The sequence below is a fragment of the Hyposmocoma kahamanoa genome, unplaced genomic scaffold, assembly GCF_003589595.1.
Source record: "Hyposmocoma kahamanoa isolate Upper Pololo Valley unplaced genomic scaffold, ASM358959v1 63, whole genome shotgun sequence".
NCBI classification, from domain to species: Eukaryota; Metazoa; Arthropoda; class Insecta; order Lepidoptera; family Cosmopterigidae; genus Hyposmocoma; species Hyposmocoma kahamanoa.
This window is the reverse complement of record NW_020653851.1, coordinates 24,234,676-24,251,796: the sequence shown is the minus strand read 5'-3', so window position 1 is coordinate 24,251,796 and position 17,121 is coordinate 24,234,676. Positions and strand designations below refer to the sequence as shown.

General features: G+C 36.5%; 1 protein-coding gene across 1 annotated transcript in view; it reads right to left on the bottom strand.

The window, feature by feature from the left end:
- Positions 1 to 17,121, bottom strand: part of LOC113229897 (zwei Ig domain protein zig-8-like) — a 434,645-nt gene that overhangs the window by 314,661 nt on the left and 102,863 nt on the right. The gene's annotated exons all lie outside the window — the stretch shown is intronic.

Here is a 17,121-nt window from a genome sequence, read left to right as displayed (position 1 = left end):
TACGCTCCTAACAAACTTCCTTCGCCTCCACCACTCTCATCAGACTCTTTATACGCCCGTTTACTCTTAGAACTTTTGACCCGATCTTTTTAAGGACATCCCCAATTTAAGAATATATAATGTAATATGTACGCCGAAGTCTACCTTTTCCCACCCCTTCATCCACATTCGCTCTATAAACATCTACTAATTACTAATTAGACCGTGAATATTCCCAAAATGAGGATGTAGTGACTAAAATAGAGAAAGGTATATTGAGGTGGTTTCGGCGTAATAAATAGACTGGCAAAAGATATATACATGTTGTAATAGTTAAGTGTGCCCAGGCAATGTAAATGTAAATATATCAAAAACCTTTAAACTAATATCGAAAGTACGTTACCTAAAACTTTTGAAAAATAAAACTGGAAATATCCAAAATTTTAACGTTAAACAACACATTTAATTTGACATTTGTGGAAAGACTTGAAATGAAATACTCTAAGAGGTAACAATAACTTTACAGGTAATAAAACTGCTATAAATAAAGTAAAAAAAAGTATTTTTAATTGAATAAAAACACAGTGATATTTTCTTTAATGTAAGTACAAAATATTGCAAAGCCTCCACGAATGTCATTTTAAATGTATGGGAGAGTTTAACGTTAAAATTTTGGATGTTTCAAGATTTATTTTTTTAAAGTTATTGACGTCGCTTTACTTGTTAGGTAACGTGCTTTCGATATCAGATTAAGGGTTTTTTTATATCTCTTACATTTACGATTTATGATACATAATATATTTTAATTTAAATTGTAAAAACGTAGTATTGTTTAAATTATAAATAAAAATGAACATCATTATATTGTTTAATGTTAAATATGTTAATGTTTTATGTTGTTGAGTAGGTAATTAACTGACTTATAAATGCTAAAAAAATGTCATAATACTCGTTGTTAACAAAATAAATTAGAACTAGAACATGTCAATGCAGCAAATCAAAGTTCAATATAGTACGCAACCGCACATGTGTCTTGTGTTGGATAGAAGCAACCAGTAACTAGAAGCGAATATTATATTTTCATACAATTGCGATTGCGGCAATCGATATCAGTGTCGATATCATATGAATTGTATGAAAATGGAATATTAGGTTCTAGTTACCAGTTGTTTGTATCCAACACAATGCGCACGTTTGCACGGCGCCTTAAGGAGTAATCATAGCTAACGAGAAAGAGGACGGCTACGGACCTGAGGACTACTAAGAACCTTCTCAAAACAAAATGAGAATGTTCTTATAAAAGCTGAAGTGCGGAGTGAGAAGATTAAGAGGGCTTATAAAAAGTTGATGGAATATAAGTTAAGCAAGAGAGGTTTGCTAGGATCGTGCAAAGTAATGAGAATCCAAAGGCTTGAGTGACCGTATATATTTTCCTAAAACGTATAAGAAGCTCTGAATATATAACACACTCATCAAGGCGTTATTATTCTAGCTTCAATAGTGTATTCTTGCAAGCAACAGAGGCAAAAGCATTCATAAAAACTGAATGATATCGCCCATTGATGTTTGACCCCGCTGCGAGCAGCGTTAATTACCACTAAAGGTTGGGGCCATGAAAACGGCGATCGGGATGATTTAATGATGAAATAGAATGAAAACTAACATGGGAATTATAACTGCCTCTGTGGCCAAACGGTTACCATGCCGGACTGCCACGCAGGGGTCCCAGGTTCGATTCCCGGGCCGGGAGAAATAGTAGTATGGCCTGCAATTGTTTCTCTCGTGAGTTTGGGTGTAATTTATGGTTGTCTATGTGTGTGTCCATAGCACCCGCGACACAGGGCTTTCCTAGTGCGGGGCTATGATGAGTGTGTGCGTTATTTATTTATTTACACTAATTAACCTACCAATAAGGTAGACGTTATAAAGTCACTTACATTTTAGTTATTTTTCCTATGGTAGGTGTTAATGAGGCTGGTTATAAATAGTAAAGGCAATCATTGTATAGTATTATAGTGAGAAATGTAGGATTTGTTGTTATTAGAAGTCCCCCATGGCCTAAAATATTTATTTAGAATTTTTAAATGGGAGAGCGGTGTTCTTCGGCAATAGCACAGTCAGCCGGGGCTCAGCGTACAATATCTGCCGTATCGAGCAACACGGCCTTATTATTATTAGTAATTGCAATTACCTGGTCTAAAATTAGAGAACTTATTGTATTATGAGTACCTGAGCAAAGAAATTAATACTACAACAAGTACTATGTAATAAGACCATAACCATTTCCAAAAAGCGTTTTCTAAATTAGTTGTACCGAAAGTCGAACCCGTGTACTCCCAATAGCGCTAACTGCAGGGCTACCAAGGTCATCAAATCGATGTTGTTGTATTTCGTACGTTGTACGTTTTCGTAGGTGAAATTTATATATTTTTCACTGCAGTGTGCTTCGAATTAATCATTAAATCGGGTTTAGGTAGCAAGTATACAATCACAAGATAAAACTAGGTAGGAGCCAGTGTATTGGAATCAGATGCAAGTCTTCTACGTCATCGTACAAAAATGAGCATTTTTACCAGATAGTTTTATGTTTCCCTAAAGATGTAACGTAGAGTGATTCAAGGCTACATCGTCGTTTAACATCAGATAAGATTGTCACAGAGCGTTATTCTATTTCATTTTACATAAAAATAAGATTATTTTTCTTTAAAGGGCGAAATTAAAATGTGGCAATGTTGTCTGGTCGATTCCACCTAGATAGTATTTTCTTGGTTTTAACAATTTTTTTCTTCTATAATGAGAAACTTCTAAAAAACTAAAGCGCCTATTATGGTCCTAATCGCTAATCGGAGTTTTTGTGGCCGCACCTTCCAGCCGGCCTCTTGACCCGGCCCGGGCCGCAAACGGCGCGGAAACGCCGCACAAATAAAAATAACCCCTGAAACATCGCCCGCCCGAATTTACTGCAGCTGCACGCCTTTGTTCTCCTTTGTCAACTCTTTTACTTGGCACGGTTGCAGCGGTGGCGCCGGACGCGAACTCGGGTTTTCTTTTAAATTAAATCGCTTTGCCAAGGGACACACCTTTTAATAACTTACTGCTATAATTATTTAATAACATGATGTCGTCAACTTCTACACGTGACTTCCACTCTACGGGTACCATGGCAAGTATCCATTATTCATTAAGATAATTTTCCTTTTTATATATGTCTCGAACTAGGGGGTTACTTATACCAACTACTAATACCAACATACAACATAACCCAGAACATCTAGAATAGAATCAATTTAGAAAAGTACATTTCTCAAATTGGTCTCCTCGACTGTCCAGCCCTGCAGCGCGGCCCAGCAGTTAACAATGTCCCCATATAGTTAACTGCTGGGTCACCGAGATCGCCAAAATGTATGTGAACACCATATTAATGAATACCTTGTTATTGTCAAAAATTTTTATTATTTGGTATGTTGTACCAAATGTAGCACTTGCATTTGATTGGTGGTACGTAAATTGACCAATCACGGGCGAGTTCTTGCAACTAGTTTGAGTATTAAACGCGTTAAGTAGGTTCTGAGGGTCACTAACTACGAGAAGTCAGTTCACATTTGTCTATTAACGTGCACTTACGGCACAATGAAAGGAAAGGAAACTGGACTATTCACGACATGGTCGCGATAGTTAAGTCTACGAAAATATCGAGGTAAAGACGCTGTAGAACAAAATATATTTTTTAATATAATATCAAGTGACGAACAAGTCGTGCGCTTAATGGTCTCCGCTAAAAGCCTCACGCCTGTACATAACAGTTGCTTTGTTTATCAGAGCTTTATATCGAATATTCAAAGATCTGAGGAGCATTGCCACTGCGCCCGTCACCCTGAGACAAAAGTTGACAAAGTCCTATATGTCTGTAATTTCACCAGCACCCTTATCACGCAAAACCGGAATGCAGTAATGCTGACATTACCGCTTGGCGGCAGAAATAGGTAAGGTGGCAATACTTCTAGGGCAGGACCTCTCGCTGCCGAGCGTGGTTGCCGCCATGCTCGATAGCGAGGAGTCCTGGGAGGCGGTGGCCTCCTTTTGTGCAGAGGTTATGTCGCAAAAGGAGGCTCCGGCGCAGACGTACGGGGAGAAGGCGAAGGCAATTCGCTGCTCGCCTGATCCCCTAGTGAGACCAGCGGGCTCTAGACAGGGACTCCGGAGCTTGCATTGCACGGCCTCACTCGTCTGGGGGGCGGGTCGGAGGACAACCGACTTGCCCCTCCGTTGGCGCGAGAGCCCTGGCGTAAGCTAGAGCGGCCGGGCGGCGTCGTGGTGAATGTTCACTGATCCCACGGCGCTGACTCAACCGGCGAGAGGGAAACCCGGGGGGGTTTTAGTGGGGTACGCCCTCCAGTCTAGAGGGAGAGTCCCCACATAACCCCTGAGTCTCCCTGGGCTCAGGGGTATCCATAAAGATTTCCCCCTGTCAAAAAAAAAGGTGGCAATACTTCCCTGGACGAACTGTTTCACAAGAAGCTCTACTGCTACTAATAAATAATAAAAACCCCGGAAATTCTAATAAACAACGTATATTTCTCCAGAAACCCGCCATAATTATTAACTCATGCACTAAATCAATGTCAGTTTAATTTTTTTTTCATTCTTTACTGTTTTCTTACTAACCGTTTTATACTAACTAATTCTATTCGATTATTACCAGTTACTCAAGTCGATGAATTCTATTAGTAAAATGAAAATGGTAAAAATTCTTCTAAATAAATCAAATTATACAAAATTGATGAATTTACAAAGAAGTACAAAATATAGTAAGTAAAACGGACTTTACTACTATTATTATAAAACATCTTTTACAAGGCATTCTTTATATAAAAAATAAACTGGCGACAACAAAATGAATTGCCTCCGCCACGAAGACAAAAAGTGGCCATCTTTTGTCGCAGATGCTACAGACGTTTCAATAATGTTACGTCGCAAATCAAAAACTAAAAAGCACAGTTTTCGTTTAAAAATCTAGGTTTAAAGTATCGACACATTTTGTGTGAAGCTTATATAAAATATAAGAATTTTTATAAAATATAAGCTGTAATTCTGTTGGCGCAAATTGTTAAAAGTGATTGTATTTTAAGTAATTATTCCTGACCGCTCGATTCTCAATTTTATTTCACAATTTTTTCTTGTTTAATTAAAGTAAAATCAACAACGTGTACTTACGTTTCCTGTTTATGAGAATTGTATTTGCCGTTGATACATACCTGAAACAAACAAGAATAATATTATTAACATTTTTACATTTCGAATATATCAACCTTACGTCATTATAAACGGGATACCGATTTATAATAACAACGCAACGCAACACACTCATAGCCCCGCATTAGGCAAACCCTGTGTCGCGGGTGCCATAGAAATCACATAGACAACCACAAATTACACCCAAAATCACGAGAGAAATAAATGTAGGCTATACATATATTTCTTCCGGCTTGGGAATCGAACCTAGGACCTCTGCGTGGCAATCGTTCGGCCACTGAGGCAGTCAAACGAAATAACGCGAGGTAGACGTTCCCTAGGGCGCAGTTTTATACCCTTTCTTATTCTAAAAAGATGTTTTTATGCGCTAGGTAACACTTTACTGTTTACGCAAATTCACATTCTATATTACGTCATAATTTATGCAATATCATTGAAAATAAAAGCGAATTCGCCAGTGGCGATACTCGCCGAATAAGTCTTGATGCGGTAAACAGTGTCAACTTTACGGCGCAAGGGACGGCCATCAAGATGAAATATCGTTTTTATTCGACGTCCGTAACGCGCTGTGTATTTTACAGCCCATACCAATTCATGTGTACTTTTTCCTGTTTATTTTTTCTTCGGTGAGAGCTTTATTCAGTAGTTCGGTTATGGATTCAGTTCAAAATATACAGTCGAAGTGCTTAGTTGGTGTGGCATGTGTGCCAACAGTATGTGGAGTTCCACATACTTGAGCTCAGTCCGCCAATTTCACTTTGTACGTTATGATCGTCTCAATTATCTCTCACAAAACCTCGAAAATCGTAGACAAATACCCTATTTTGTTGCTTTGGAGTGCAAAACGATAGACGCACTTGTAATATTATCCATGATGGTATTTCATGTTATCGTTGTCTTATTTTATTTAATTTTAATAAATTCTAAATTTCTGTCTATATATTCTAAAAACCTGTTTATCGTTGTAATTTGTTTGTTATAAGAAACGAGAGCGAACCTTATACCGCTGCTATATGCTTCTTTTTTGGCGAACTAAGTAAACATCTCGTATTCCTCATCGTTCAGCTATTGAGCGCTAGATGGCAGCACATTAATATAATTTCAATTGTAAGTTATAAAATCAAAACGTCGTAACTTGCAATAAAGGTATTAAAATTTCAACGATATGCCAATAAAGTAAATTTGAAATTGTATAACAATCCAGAATTGTTTTTTTTTTTTTCATTGTGTATAAATAATGAATGTGTGAGTTTTATAGTAATCGAGGTTTAAGGCACTTTCATTTTTTTTTTCTTCCGTGATCAATAAGCTCTGGGATGTTGCGCAGTAATGGCTTCTAATCTACTATAGTACATAGATATCGTTGATTGCCAGCATCTAGTTCCCAAAACGCTATATTTGGGGCTAGTCAAGTCAACGTGTAACATTGTTGGCCATAGACATTGTGGTTAAGCTGTCGTCTGACATTAAAAAATACATATTATACTTCCTTCTTTATTCATCCATAGAATATTAGAATTAATGAATAAAGAAGGAATTATAATATTTTTTTTTATAAATTTCAATTTAAAATTTAAATAATAAAAATACATAATAAATAATAAGGAGTAGTTTCACGAAAAATAATTAAAAAATTTAAAATAAAAATAAAATTAAAAATAATTATAAATTTAACGCGTGCTTGCATTTCCCCGGGCATCGACAAGTTCAATCATTTTTGAATATATTCGGTTTAAAATGTTTTTTAAATTCGCAAACACATCAGTTATGGTGAATTACGTTTATAGAGTAGATAGGAATGAGGTAATTGTATTCGCATGGCGTCGATACTGGCGAACGTCCTTTACCCACAAAGGAAGGCATGAAATAATAACTTTTCCACATAATTTTCTCTGGCATCTACAAAAACCAAAGAAATGCCCTGAAAGGACTTTCTATTTTCTCGGCGAATCTTTGAAAAATATATTTTTTATTTTATTACGACGATTTCCTTTAATGGCTATCGGACAATGAGCGAAGCGTAATTTAGATGAATCACCATCAACAATAGACAAAGAACGACGAGGGTATGAGAGGGGTGCGAGAGGCTGTACGGGGGGAGAAGGGTGTTAAGGTGTATTGAAGATAGAAATAAAGCATTACAAGTGCATAAAAATATTAACAATGAGACGCTTAAATATACACTGGGGATTCTGGTGGTATTGTTTAGAGACTATTTGAAAAATGCCCACGTTCTGGAGGTAAAAGCACTTTGAGACTCGATCAATGAAACCGAGTTATTGCCATCGAAAACGTTGTGATTGGAACGAAAGTTTAAATCGACTAGAAAGGTCAAAGTGTTCCTTGATTTGCCAACCATTCGCATGAAGCGCTTTGATTCCTTCTTCCTAAGCAGTACCGCAAAGGAATACATTACTGGCATCTGTGTTTCCCGAAAACTACAAGCTATTTAAGGCTAGAGTGAAAAGGCATTCTTAGACATAAGACATTCGTGTGTTGGCTGTAACCGGTAGCGCTATTATATGTTAAAATTGCACGTCGAACTCTCTAAACATTGATATAGTTTTAAAATTATGTGTAATATTCCAAAAGCTAACAGTGAAACGTTTGTTGAATATTGCTTTGTTTGGTAGGCTTTAATTGTAACGGATCTGTAGGTAGAATTGCGAAGTTCACGGTCGACTGAGCAGTTTGATCTTCGAGAGTGGCTATTGTTTTAAAATGTGATGTTTCGCTAATATTATGAGAATTTCGAAATTTGTTTCGAGGAAATGTGTGGAGCGCTTATTATGAGAATGTATAAAGAACAGACGCACGAATGATTTTAATTTAGTAACATAAAACGTTCACTTTATGTGCAGGTACATAAGAAGACTTCGAAAAGAAGACGATAAAATATTCAAGACATCTAGACTTTTAATTATAAAAAATCAACTTCAGCAGCAGTAGAGCTCTTTGTGAAAGAGATTGTCGCCGTTATTTCGGAAGTATACCACCATACTGCCTCCGTGGCCGAACGGTTACCTGCTGGTCTCCCATGCAGAGGTCCCGAGTTCGATTTCCGGGCAGGGAGGAATATGTTTATGGCCTACACTTATTTCTCTCGTGAGTTTGGATGTAATTTGTAGCAGAGCGTCAGTTATGAGTATGTGAGTATGCGTTATACCTATTACAGCCGCCAAGCAGTGATGGGATCACTACTGCGTTCCGGTTTTGATAGGTGCTGCTGATACTACAGGCACACGGGACTTGTCAACTTTGTGTCTCAGGGTGACGGGCGCTGTGGCGGTGCCCGTCACGTATTTGCGACTTAGTCTCTGAGTAGCACTGCAGTTGTTGTAAGCGTGTTGTTGGCCACCACGCACATGTCTTATTCGTCCAGACACTTGATAATCATTGAGGTGATGGAGCACGAAAGGCGCTTTCCCGCAATGACGACTCCCCGAAATACGAATCGTATTAGCACCTGGCACGTCTTGCACCGATTAGCAAATTCTTTCACCACAACGACAAACATGTCCATTGCACAGTCGCTAAATTGTGGGCTGCGTTAATACAGTGTATGCCCTTGACACGATAAGAAGAAGAAGCAGCAATGACACGCTTCGTCGAAACATAGGTACTATAATCTGTTGCAATCAATTTTAAACGAAATGTAAACAAAACGGTTTGGTTGAATTTCTAAACCACTCAATATATTGAATAGTGTTACTCACTTTCACACATGTTTCGAAAACTTTGACTTGTTATCTCTTTACTTTTTCCAACAATATTCATTTGAATAGCACCTTTAAATCGTATTTGAAAAATGGTAGTAAAAAATTAGGTTATTAAAGATGCATGAATGGTTACATAGTGCTGTACGGAAAAAAAAACCATTCAGTTCATTCAATTAAAGCTTTTGTAATCGATTAGTAGTAAATCGAAAATTTCAATCGCAATAGAACTAGTATCTAAGTGTGATTTGAAGAAGGATTTAAATTTTAGATTTCGGAAATTTTAAACATGCTTTTTTGGGGTATTTATTGCTCCCCTAACAAACAATAAAACGGCCTCATGAACTTTGTGAATTATAATTATAATTATAATTATTTTGTTTCGATGTTTTTACAGGATTGTATCAAATCGAGCAAACAATTTGCGATCGCTGACATGACAACATATGTAAGAAAAAACTGTCAAACATTTACGGCAAGTGTGACACTCTCCTTGGCGTCTAAAGCTGCCACACTTTTATAAGTTATGTAATGAAAGCCGCTAGTAGGTATGACTCGGTTAAACAAATCGATTCATTCAATTAGTTACTTGATTTGTAGTTGGCAGTAAAATTGACAATCACTAAACCGTCTATGGTCGGATCAGTGACTTGTTTAGGTATTTACTTTTTGTTTAAAACGGACTGATGATGATGACTGAGATAATGCGTGTGCCGAGGCCACATTACGCCGGAATTGATTTATTATTGCAGCTAACAGAGCACACATCCGCTGTGTCGACAACCAAGGGCCTACGATAACCTTTCCAAAAACAATCTTATTTCAATGTAAGCATAAAGTAAGCTTATTATAACATTACTTATATTCGTACCATGACAAACCTATCAACTAAGTTATGTATTATTGCTAAAGTGATTGAAAGAACCATGAAAGAACGAATGATTTCCCAATATTGTCTGTTCCTTACTAAAGGTAGGAAACAAATAACGCTATATGAACTGTATAATGCCATCTCTTTCTTTTTTGATGTTCCAAATCGTGTTATCGTAGTATAATGTTAAAGTACGTAATGTTATTTACATTCCGAGAATTTTGATATAATGAAATCCATTGTTGTTGTTTTCAATAATTATTCCGCATTTTCATGACGAAAAATAAATAAAACAAGCTGAGTCTTGATAGTCACGTTGTGAATTCGGAACTGTAGGAAAGTGTCAACTGTTAGTTTCGCCAAGGAGCGTATAGATGTCGCTGTTATAATTTTACGAAATAGACATGGCGTATTTTTATTTAACGAAAAATTATTTAGTATGTGCTATTAAATAAAAAATAAAAAAAATATTGAAGCGATATATATAAATAAATAAGTTCAACTTAACTTTTAATCATTACAAATCAATATTAAGATAATAAAACTGAAAATAATATTGTTTCCATTGCATCCGTGTTACTATTATAAGATTGCTAAATTTGACATAAGAGCAATATTACTTTAATGTCAAATTCGCGTCATAGTACGAACTGAGTGAATAGTCACAAAGCTGCCAATAAAACATCATAGTTTTAACAATACAATAAGCTTACTTTAAGCGCGTTGTGGTACGAAAAGTCAATATAAGGTTAAAGTAATATTGTTTTAAGAGGTTTTAGGACCCCAGGTTTGGAAAATTACGAGTAGTTGTTCACTGTGTTTACATTTTAGTAAGATTTTTAATTCAGAGTATCAATCACAACATTTATATTGATATAATACTATGTAGGTATGTGAAAATCTAGCGATGGTAATCTCGTGGGTGAACGGTTCCTTCTCAATTAAAAGATCAACGGCTCGAGAGTAATGTAAGCATTGTGGGTGAAATTAACAGGCACATGGGACTGGTCAACTTATGCCTCAGGGTGACAGGCGCTGTGGCAGTGGCCCTACAATCTTTGCAATTTAAAGCTCTGAGTGTCACTGCAACTGTTATGGATAGGCGTGTCACTTACCACCAGGCGCACATGGTAACTTGGGTAACTTGTTCGTTCTTTCACTTCGTATTATAAAAAAAGAGTATGTCGTGGATATATCGACATACATTATGGCCTAAGCCCTCTATGTACAAGAAACCTGTGCCCAGTAGTGAGTTGAGATGATGAATCAAAGTCATTTCGGTGATTTTTGTATAATTGCTATTAAAAAGCTAATTTTAAGCTCAGGTCCTTCTTAATCGTTCTTTCATTAATAAATTAAATATTCTTCGTTCTCCTTTGTTGTAACAAATTCAATTTTAAAAGGTTTGCTCCTTCCTCTTAACATCGAAAAATAGATTGAACATTTAGTATGCCGGAAGAGTGCGGCATAACTAGACGCAGGCGACGAAATTGTAACGAAATTACGTTCCGTAGTTTCCAACTCGTTACAAGTTCACTGGCTGAAATTAAAAGCTGTTTCACACACGAATCATTGAAGTCCCAACTTCGAATGCAAAATAGGAATATCATTATTAGTTTAATTTGGAATCATCACCAACGCTTGTACGTCATACTGCCGCTGCCGCAACGGTGAACCGATGCGCACTGGAGAATTCACACGGTCGAATAATCCTTTCGAATATCTATTTAAATTTTTGCACATCTCCATTTAATTAACCTGTCTCGGTACGGTACAGTTCGAACCCCAGTGGCGGGGTATACCTACGACTTTAGTTTCTAAGTTAAGAACGTCGTCTTGTAACCTATACTTTGAAGAAAGTCACGACAATTAGTAAAGATTTGGGGTCCCGAAACCGCATTGGGCATTACAATCTCTTATTAGAGGAGACCCATGTCCAGTAGTGGAAGGTATGATGGGTTGATGATGATGATGATATCTCAGACTCATCAAGTTACATTAATTTTAGGCACGTCTGTCATGTGCCCGGCAATTGTCGACAGCCAATGTCGATGTATTAAAGTGACCCTGAGAAGCAACTCGTGTTGCTGCAATTTTCATTAGCACTAGATTCTTCTATGCATACTTCCGATACTGTACTTTCTTACTGTAAATGTGCTCATGTGAATACGCTATCGTTTAGTTGTCAACAAATGTACTCAATACGTCAAAAATGTTATGGATGTCATACAATTTATATGTACGAGTCTAATAATTTATTATTCCACAGGTAAAATTTTACATTTGAAAACGTCATTTTTTAAGCCACTGCTCGTTCACTACGTTGACCTCTCTGAGAAGAACGCGCAAGAAACTCTTAAATGCTATGGAAAACTTTACAGCAAAACTGAATATTAACATAAATAACCTAATTGTTCTTTACTCTCGTCTTCAGAGTCACAAATTCCATAATAACGCTTCTATAATAATATCCCTAATGATCTTACAATTTACGGAGTTACAATTGCTACGAGATAATTACTGGCTAGTTTCTGCTTAAATGGCAAAACCAAGGAATGATCTGTTAGCTCGATCAGGTTGCTGTAATTTAATAGTACTTGCAAATAATTCTTGTGAATGATAAATGATACCTTCTGTCTTACGAATGACAGGTAGCCTTTAATCATTTTGTGAAACTCAAGTGTAATTTGCTTTAAATTAATTTAATTTTTAATTGAATTTCGAATTGATAATTAATTTTGACTGTAAAAATTGAAAAGGAAATATAATACAACATCAATTATAATATCACCATTTCAGCCGAAAACCATTGCACCCCCGTAAGGAGTATCCGCATGACGTACCATTCTCTTCCTGTACGTCTGGCGCAGCCCAGGGCAACAATCGGCGTACACCTTACACCGATAGGCAAATCCTCTCCACGCGATAGCAAACATTACAGTGTATGCCGATACGATAAGAAGAATAAGAAGGAGAAGATTTCAGCCGAAACACACCCTTCGCCAAAATGACCGGTTTTGCGCGTCGTGTCCTATGCGATAAGGGAACTTTACACGTTTTTCAAAGGTTGTCAACCGTTTTGGATACGCGGATTTTACCACGATATTTTTCTTTACCTTCAGCGAAAATCTCTTAGTCTCACATAGTGCCCTGTGTGTCTTAACGCCTACACTTAGATACACTATTAATGGCGGCTACTAGTGAAGCGATGGCCGTTGAATACTGGTGCACAATAGTGTAGTACCTATATAACGATAAGAAAATCAAGAAGTATTGCTGTGAAACAATCACAAATGTACGTAACTTAGACATTAAAATATAGTCAGATTTTTTTTATTTAACGAGTTTTGTCACATCTAACGCTTAACTTCTAGTCTCCGCAAGACATCATTATTATAAGTAATCTTGACAATAAATAATGCGCGCATGGAATATCTTCACAGAAACGTAACGTATTTGACACTTGACAATAACTTGAAATTGCCAACGAAGTGGACCATCCCGTGCCCTGCGCCAAATAGAGATTTACAGGAGGAGTCAGTGTACCCTGCTAATTAGTGACACTTATAAACTGTTGCATATTTATAGAATAAGGTGTAAGAAAGTAGGTGATTAGCCACTTCTACAAGTCTTAGTGAATAATACAAACCTACAGAAACCTCTCACCACTGATTGATTCGCAAAAAAGAACCGATTGATATTTATCAATTGGACTCTGTTTTTCCGCATTCGGGCCACGTCAGCGGCGGTAATGAGAAGGGAACAAAACAGCGGCCCGATGTTGTATTGTGTTTACATTCAATTTCACCCAATTCACCCGGATTGCCCCTTCGTATTATATTGTAAGCGTAACATTAAATAATAAATAAGTTTGAGCATTGTTTACGTTAAACAGTACTTAGCTCTATATACTAGTTTTACGTTGTGCGTTACGTGGATGGCAACACAGCGCGTTAAGCTAGTGGCGTCAAAGATGCAGCACTGACCCCAGAACTCATTACACAGCTAAAGTATTCGTTTGGAGATATTTGGGCTCTAAATATACTCTAGCAGTCATAGACGACACTGCTATTTATATTTATTGTGTTGAAATTGTCTAGAAATGAGAATTAATACGAGAACATAGATTAAACTAGATGAAATCGCGTCTAAGCCAAAATCTGGAGTAGTAATTCCAACAATTCAATGTTCCAAGCGCTGAGATAATGGTTATTCGGCGAGCTTTATAATTCATAAATAAAACATTTTCTAATTCAGCGAAACAATCTTCATAACAATGCTGGTGTTGTTAAGATTTTTACGATCGACATTTTGTCATTAGAACCGGCTTCAGTGTTGGCCTTAACGGCGCATTTTACGGGCACCGTAAATGCACTCCCTGATTTAGTATTCTATTAATTTTTAAAAGTTATTTTAAGCGTTGTTGTTGCGTTCGCGAGGTGGAATTAACTATGTACATTTATTAACATGAATAACTTCAATTTAATGGCCCCTCTTCATTTTCTCTATTATAAATTTATATCGGATTATGTTTTTTTAACATTAAGTAACATTATACATTGAAAGAGAGCGGCGGGCGCGGCCGTTGGCCTGAGGGTAAGCGGTTGCTAATCATTGTGGCGATATTTACCTTTCTCTTTAATATATAACATTTATAATTCGTACATTACATTTGTAAATCTTTTGTAGCAATGCTTCTCGCGGTTTTTGTGAAGAAACCTATATGTCAAACAAAGTGCACAACCCTTAAAACGTGCCAAGTCCTCAACACAGGAGCAGCATGGATTAAACCCTTTTCGTGAGGGAGACCCGTGCCCCACAGTGAGGCGTATAATAGGCGGCCCTATAATAGGTAAATCCAATTTTAACTTGGTACAATCCTAATAAGGGTACAATGTCTTTTTGACGATGTCAAGTGTAATTTATTTAGATGTTAGTTATATTACAAATTTTTTTTTTCTTAGCCTGAAATGGCATCATTCAAAAGCAAATTAAAAGAGCATTTCCTATTGAACTCAACTGTTGATCAGTTGATCAGATTATAATATATTGTATGAGTATGTATTTATGTATTTTAAATTTATTCAGGCGTAGCTATCATCATTAATTACGTTTAAATCTTAAGAAGTTTATTGTCGTACCATTGATTAGGCCTGCAGACTTCTTTTTTCACCACATTCAGGATTTGATGGAGAAAACCTACTCTTTAATGTCTTTTATTTGTGCAATAAAGAATTTTTATTAGTATCCCACTGTTGGACAACTGGAATATTATTTAATATTTCACGGTAATATACTTTAATACTTAAAAAAAGAAGAGAAAAATAACTTAAAAATCAACCATATATAAATAACATTGAATATAGCCTGCGTTAAGACAGTGTTACTCCCATTTTTTATCAAAGGCAAAGAAGGCGAATTATTTCAGTAATCAATAGAATAAAATGCGTTTATTTACCAGAGTACTGTGATTATTATATACAACGTATTCAATGCGCAAGCAGGCGCACAAACTTAAATTGAATTCACGTTTGCTTTGTGGATTTTAATTAAATTTGTAATTGTAATTACTCTGTAAAAGCAATGCTTCAAAAGAGTAAAGTAAATTTTTACCAAGCTGTATAGAGATGCCAAAATAACGAAATATTTTTTAAAATACATGTTTTAAAGCCCCGCACTAAAGAAAACCCTGTGTCGCGGATGCTGTAGACACACATACGGACAACCACAATTTACACCTAACTCACGAAAGAAATAAATGTAGGTCATACAAATATTTCTTCCGACCTGAAAAAAAACGTGTAAGAACGATAAAGATAACAATTAACGAAGGAGTACTTTAATATGTCCATATAGAATTTCTTATTCTGTACTACGTACGCCGGAGCCAAGAAATTAACTGCGCGGCATTACCCAGGACGTCCAAACTTTTTTACCTGGTGCTAAGTGCTGTGCCACCAAGGTTGTTGAAAATAGAAAAGCCATGTGTTTTTCGTCTTCACGTACCTTGGTGTGTACTTTCCTCCCCATCTCCATTCGTATCTTCATTGAGAGCTGATATTGATTCGCGAACGTGCACCGCATCTCGCAACCGCCCTTCGGCATTCAGCGAGCGATCAACTCTGCACACGTTCTGTCATTACGGCGGATTGCCTTGCGACGTTTCATTTTAAAGTCGGAGAACTTTGTTTCGAATACGTACTATGTTTGAAAAAAATTGCCTGCGGGCAATTTCTTGAATTTTTGTAAAATAAGAGATCAGAAGTGCGGTGGCAAACATCGCGATGGCATATTCCCATCTGATCCCTAACAACTGATCCACCGCTAATTTTAAATCGCAACTGGTCAACTCAATATTTTGCAGCTCCCAACGGATTACCTCATTGTATTTGTAAGGTAAGTATAGTCAAGAGAAAAAGAAGTTTTAAATTCAAATATTCATTATAGTGAGCAATTGTAATCAAATGTTAAAATTATCACTCCAATATTGACATATTGGAAACCGAAGTAACAAAAAAGCAATCTTAGGTAATAGTTAAAATATTTTTTTCAGTTGATCAGCGACGTATTTGTACCATTTATCGATTGCAATTTTTTTTGTTAATCGTCGCTTTGTTAGTTCACTGTAATTTATATTCATTGATATGCACAATTTTACAAATTTACGTCATCTATTACAACTGTAGCACAGTATCCACCAAAATTAAGTTTTCAAGTACCAGGGTATCAGGTGAAAATGAAATATAATTATAGCAATCGCATATCTTTAGAAGAGATCCGTGCCCACCAGTTGGCTGAATAACAAGATTTCAATAACTACTCATAAAAAGATTCTGCTTTCCAACCATTAGAAATACCAAACATTTTCGATCATATTTCTGATCGAAGCGTAACATACACAAATTGTGGAAAATTTTCAACCCATTTATGTTATTTTAATCCCTTACTTCAAATGAAAGTTATTCAATAAATGTTTGATCGCGATAAATCTTTAAAGGATTATCAGATGAATTCCCTCTCTGCGAGGGTTCAAACAGTCTATAGTCAAAGTTATGTAAATGCAAGATTTGGCGAGAACTATGTGAGCGATGTTCGGCGATCGCCGCAATCTCTCTTCGCATATTTGCGCAATAGTTGGAGAGTTCTCGGTCGGATGTTTGCGCCACCCCGAGTACCAAAATTAAACTCTATCTAAATGTAAACAAAGTTTCATTACTGTCTCAAGTACCTTTCTATACACGATTGATTTACGAGTATATACACATTATGTATGTGATATATGAACACGTGTACAATGTTTTG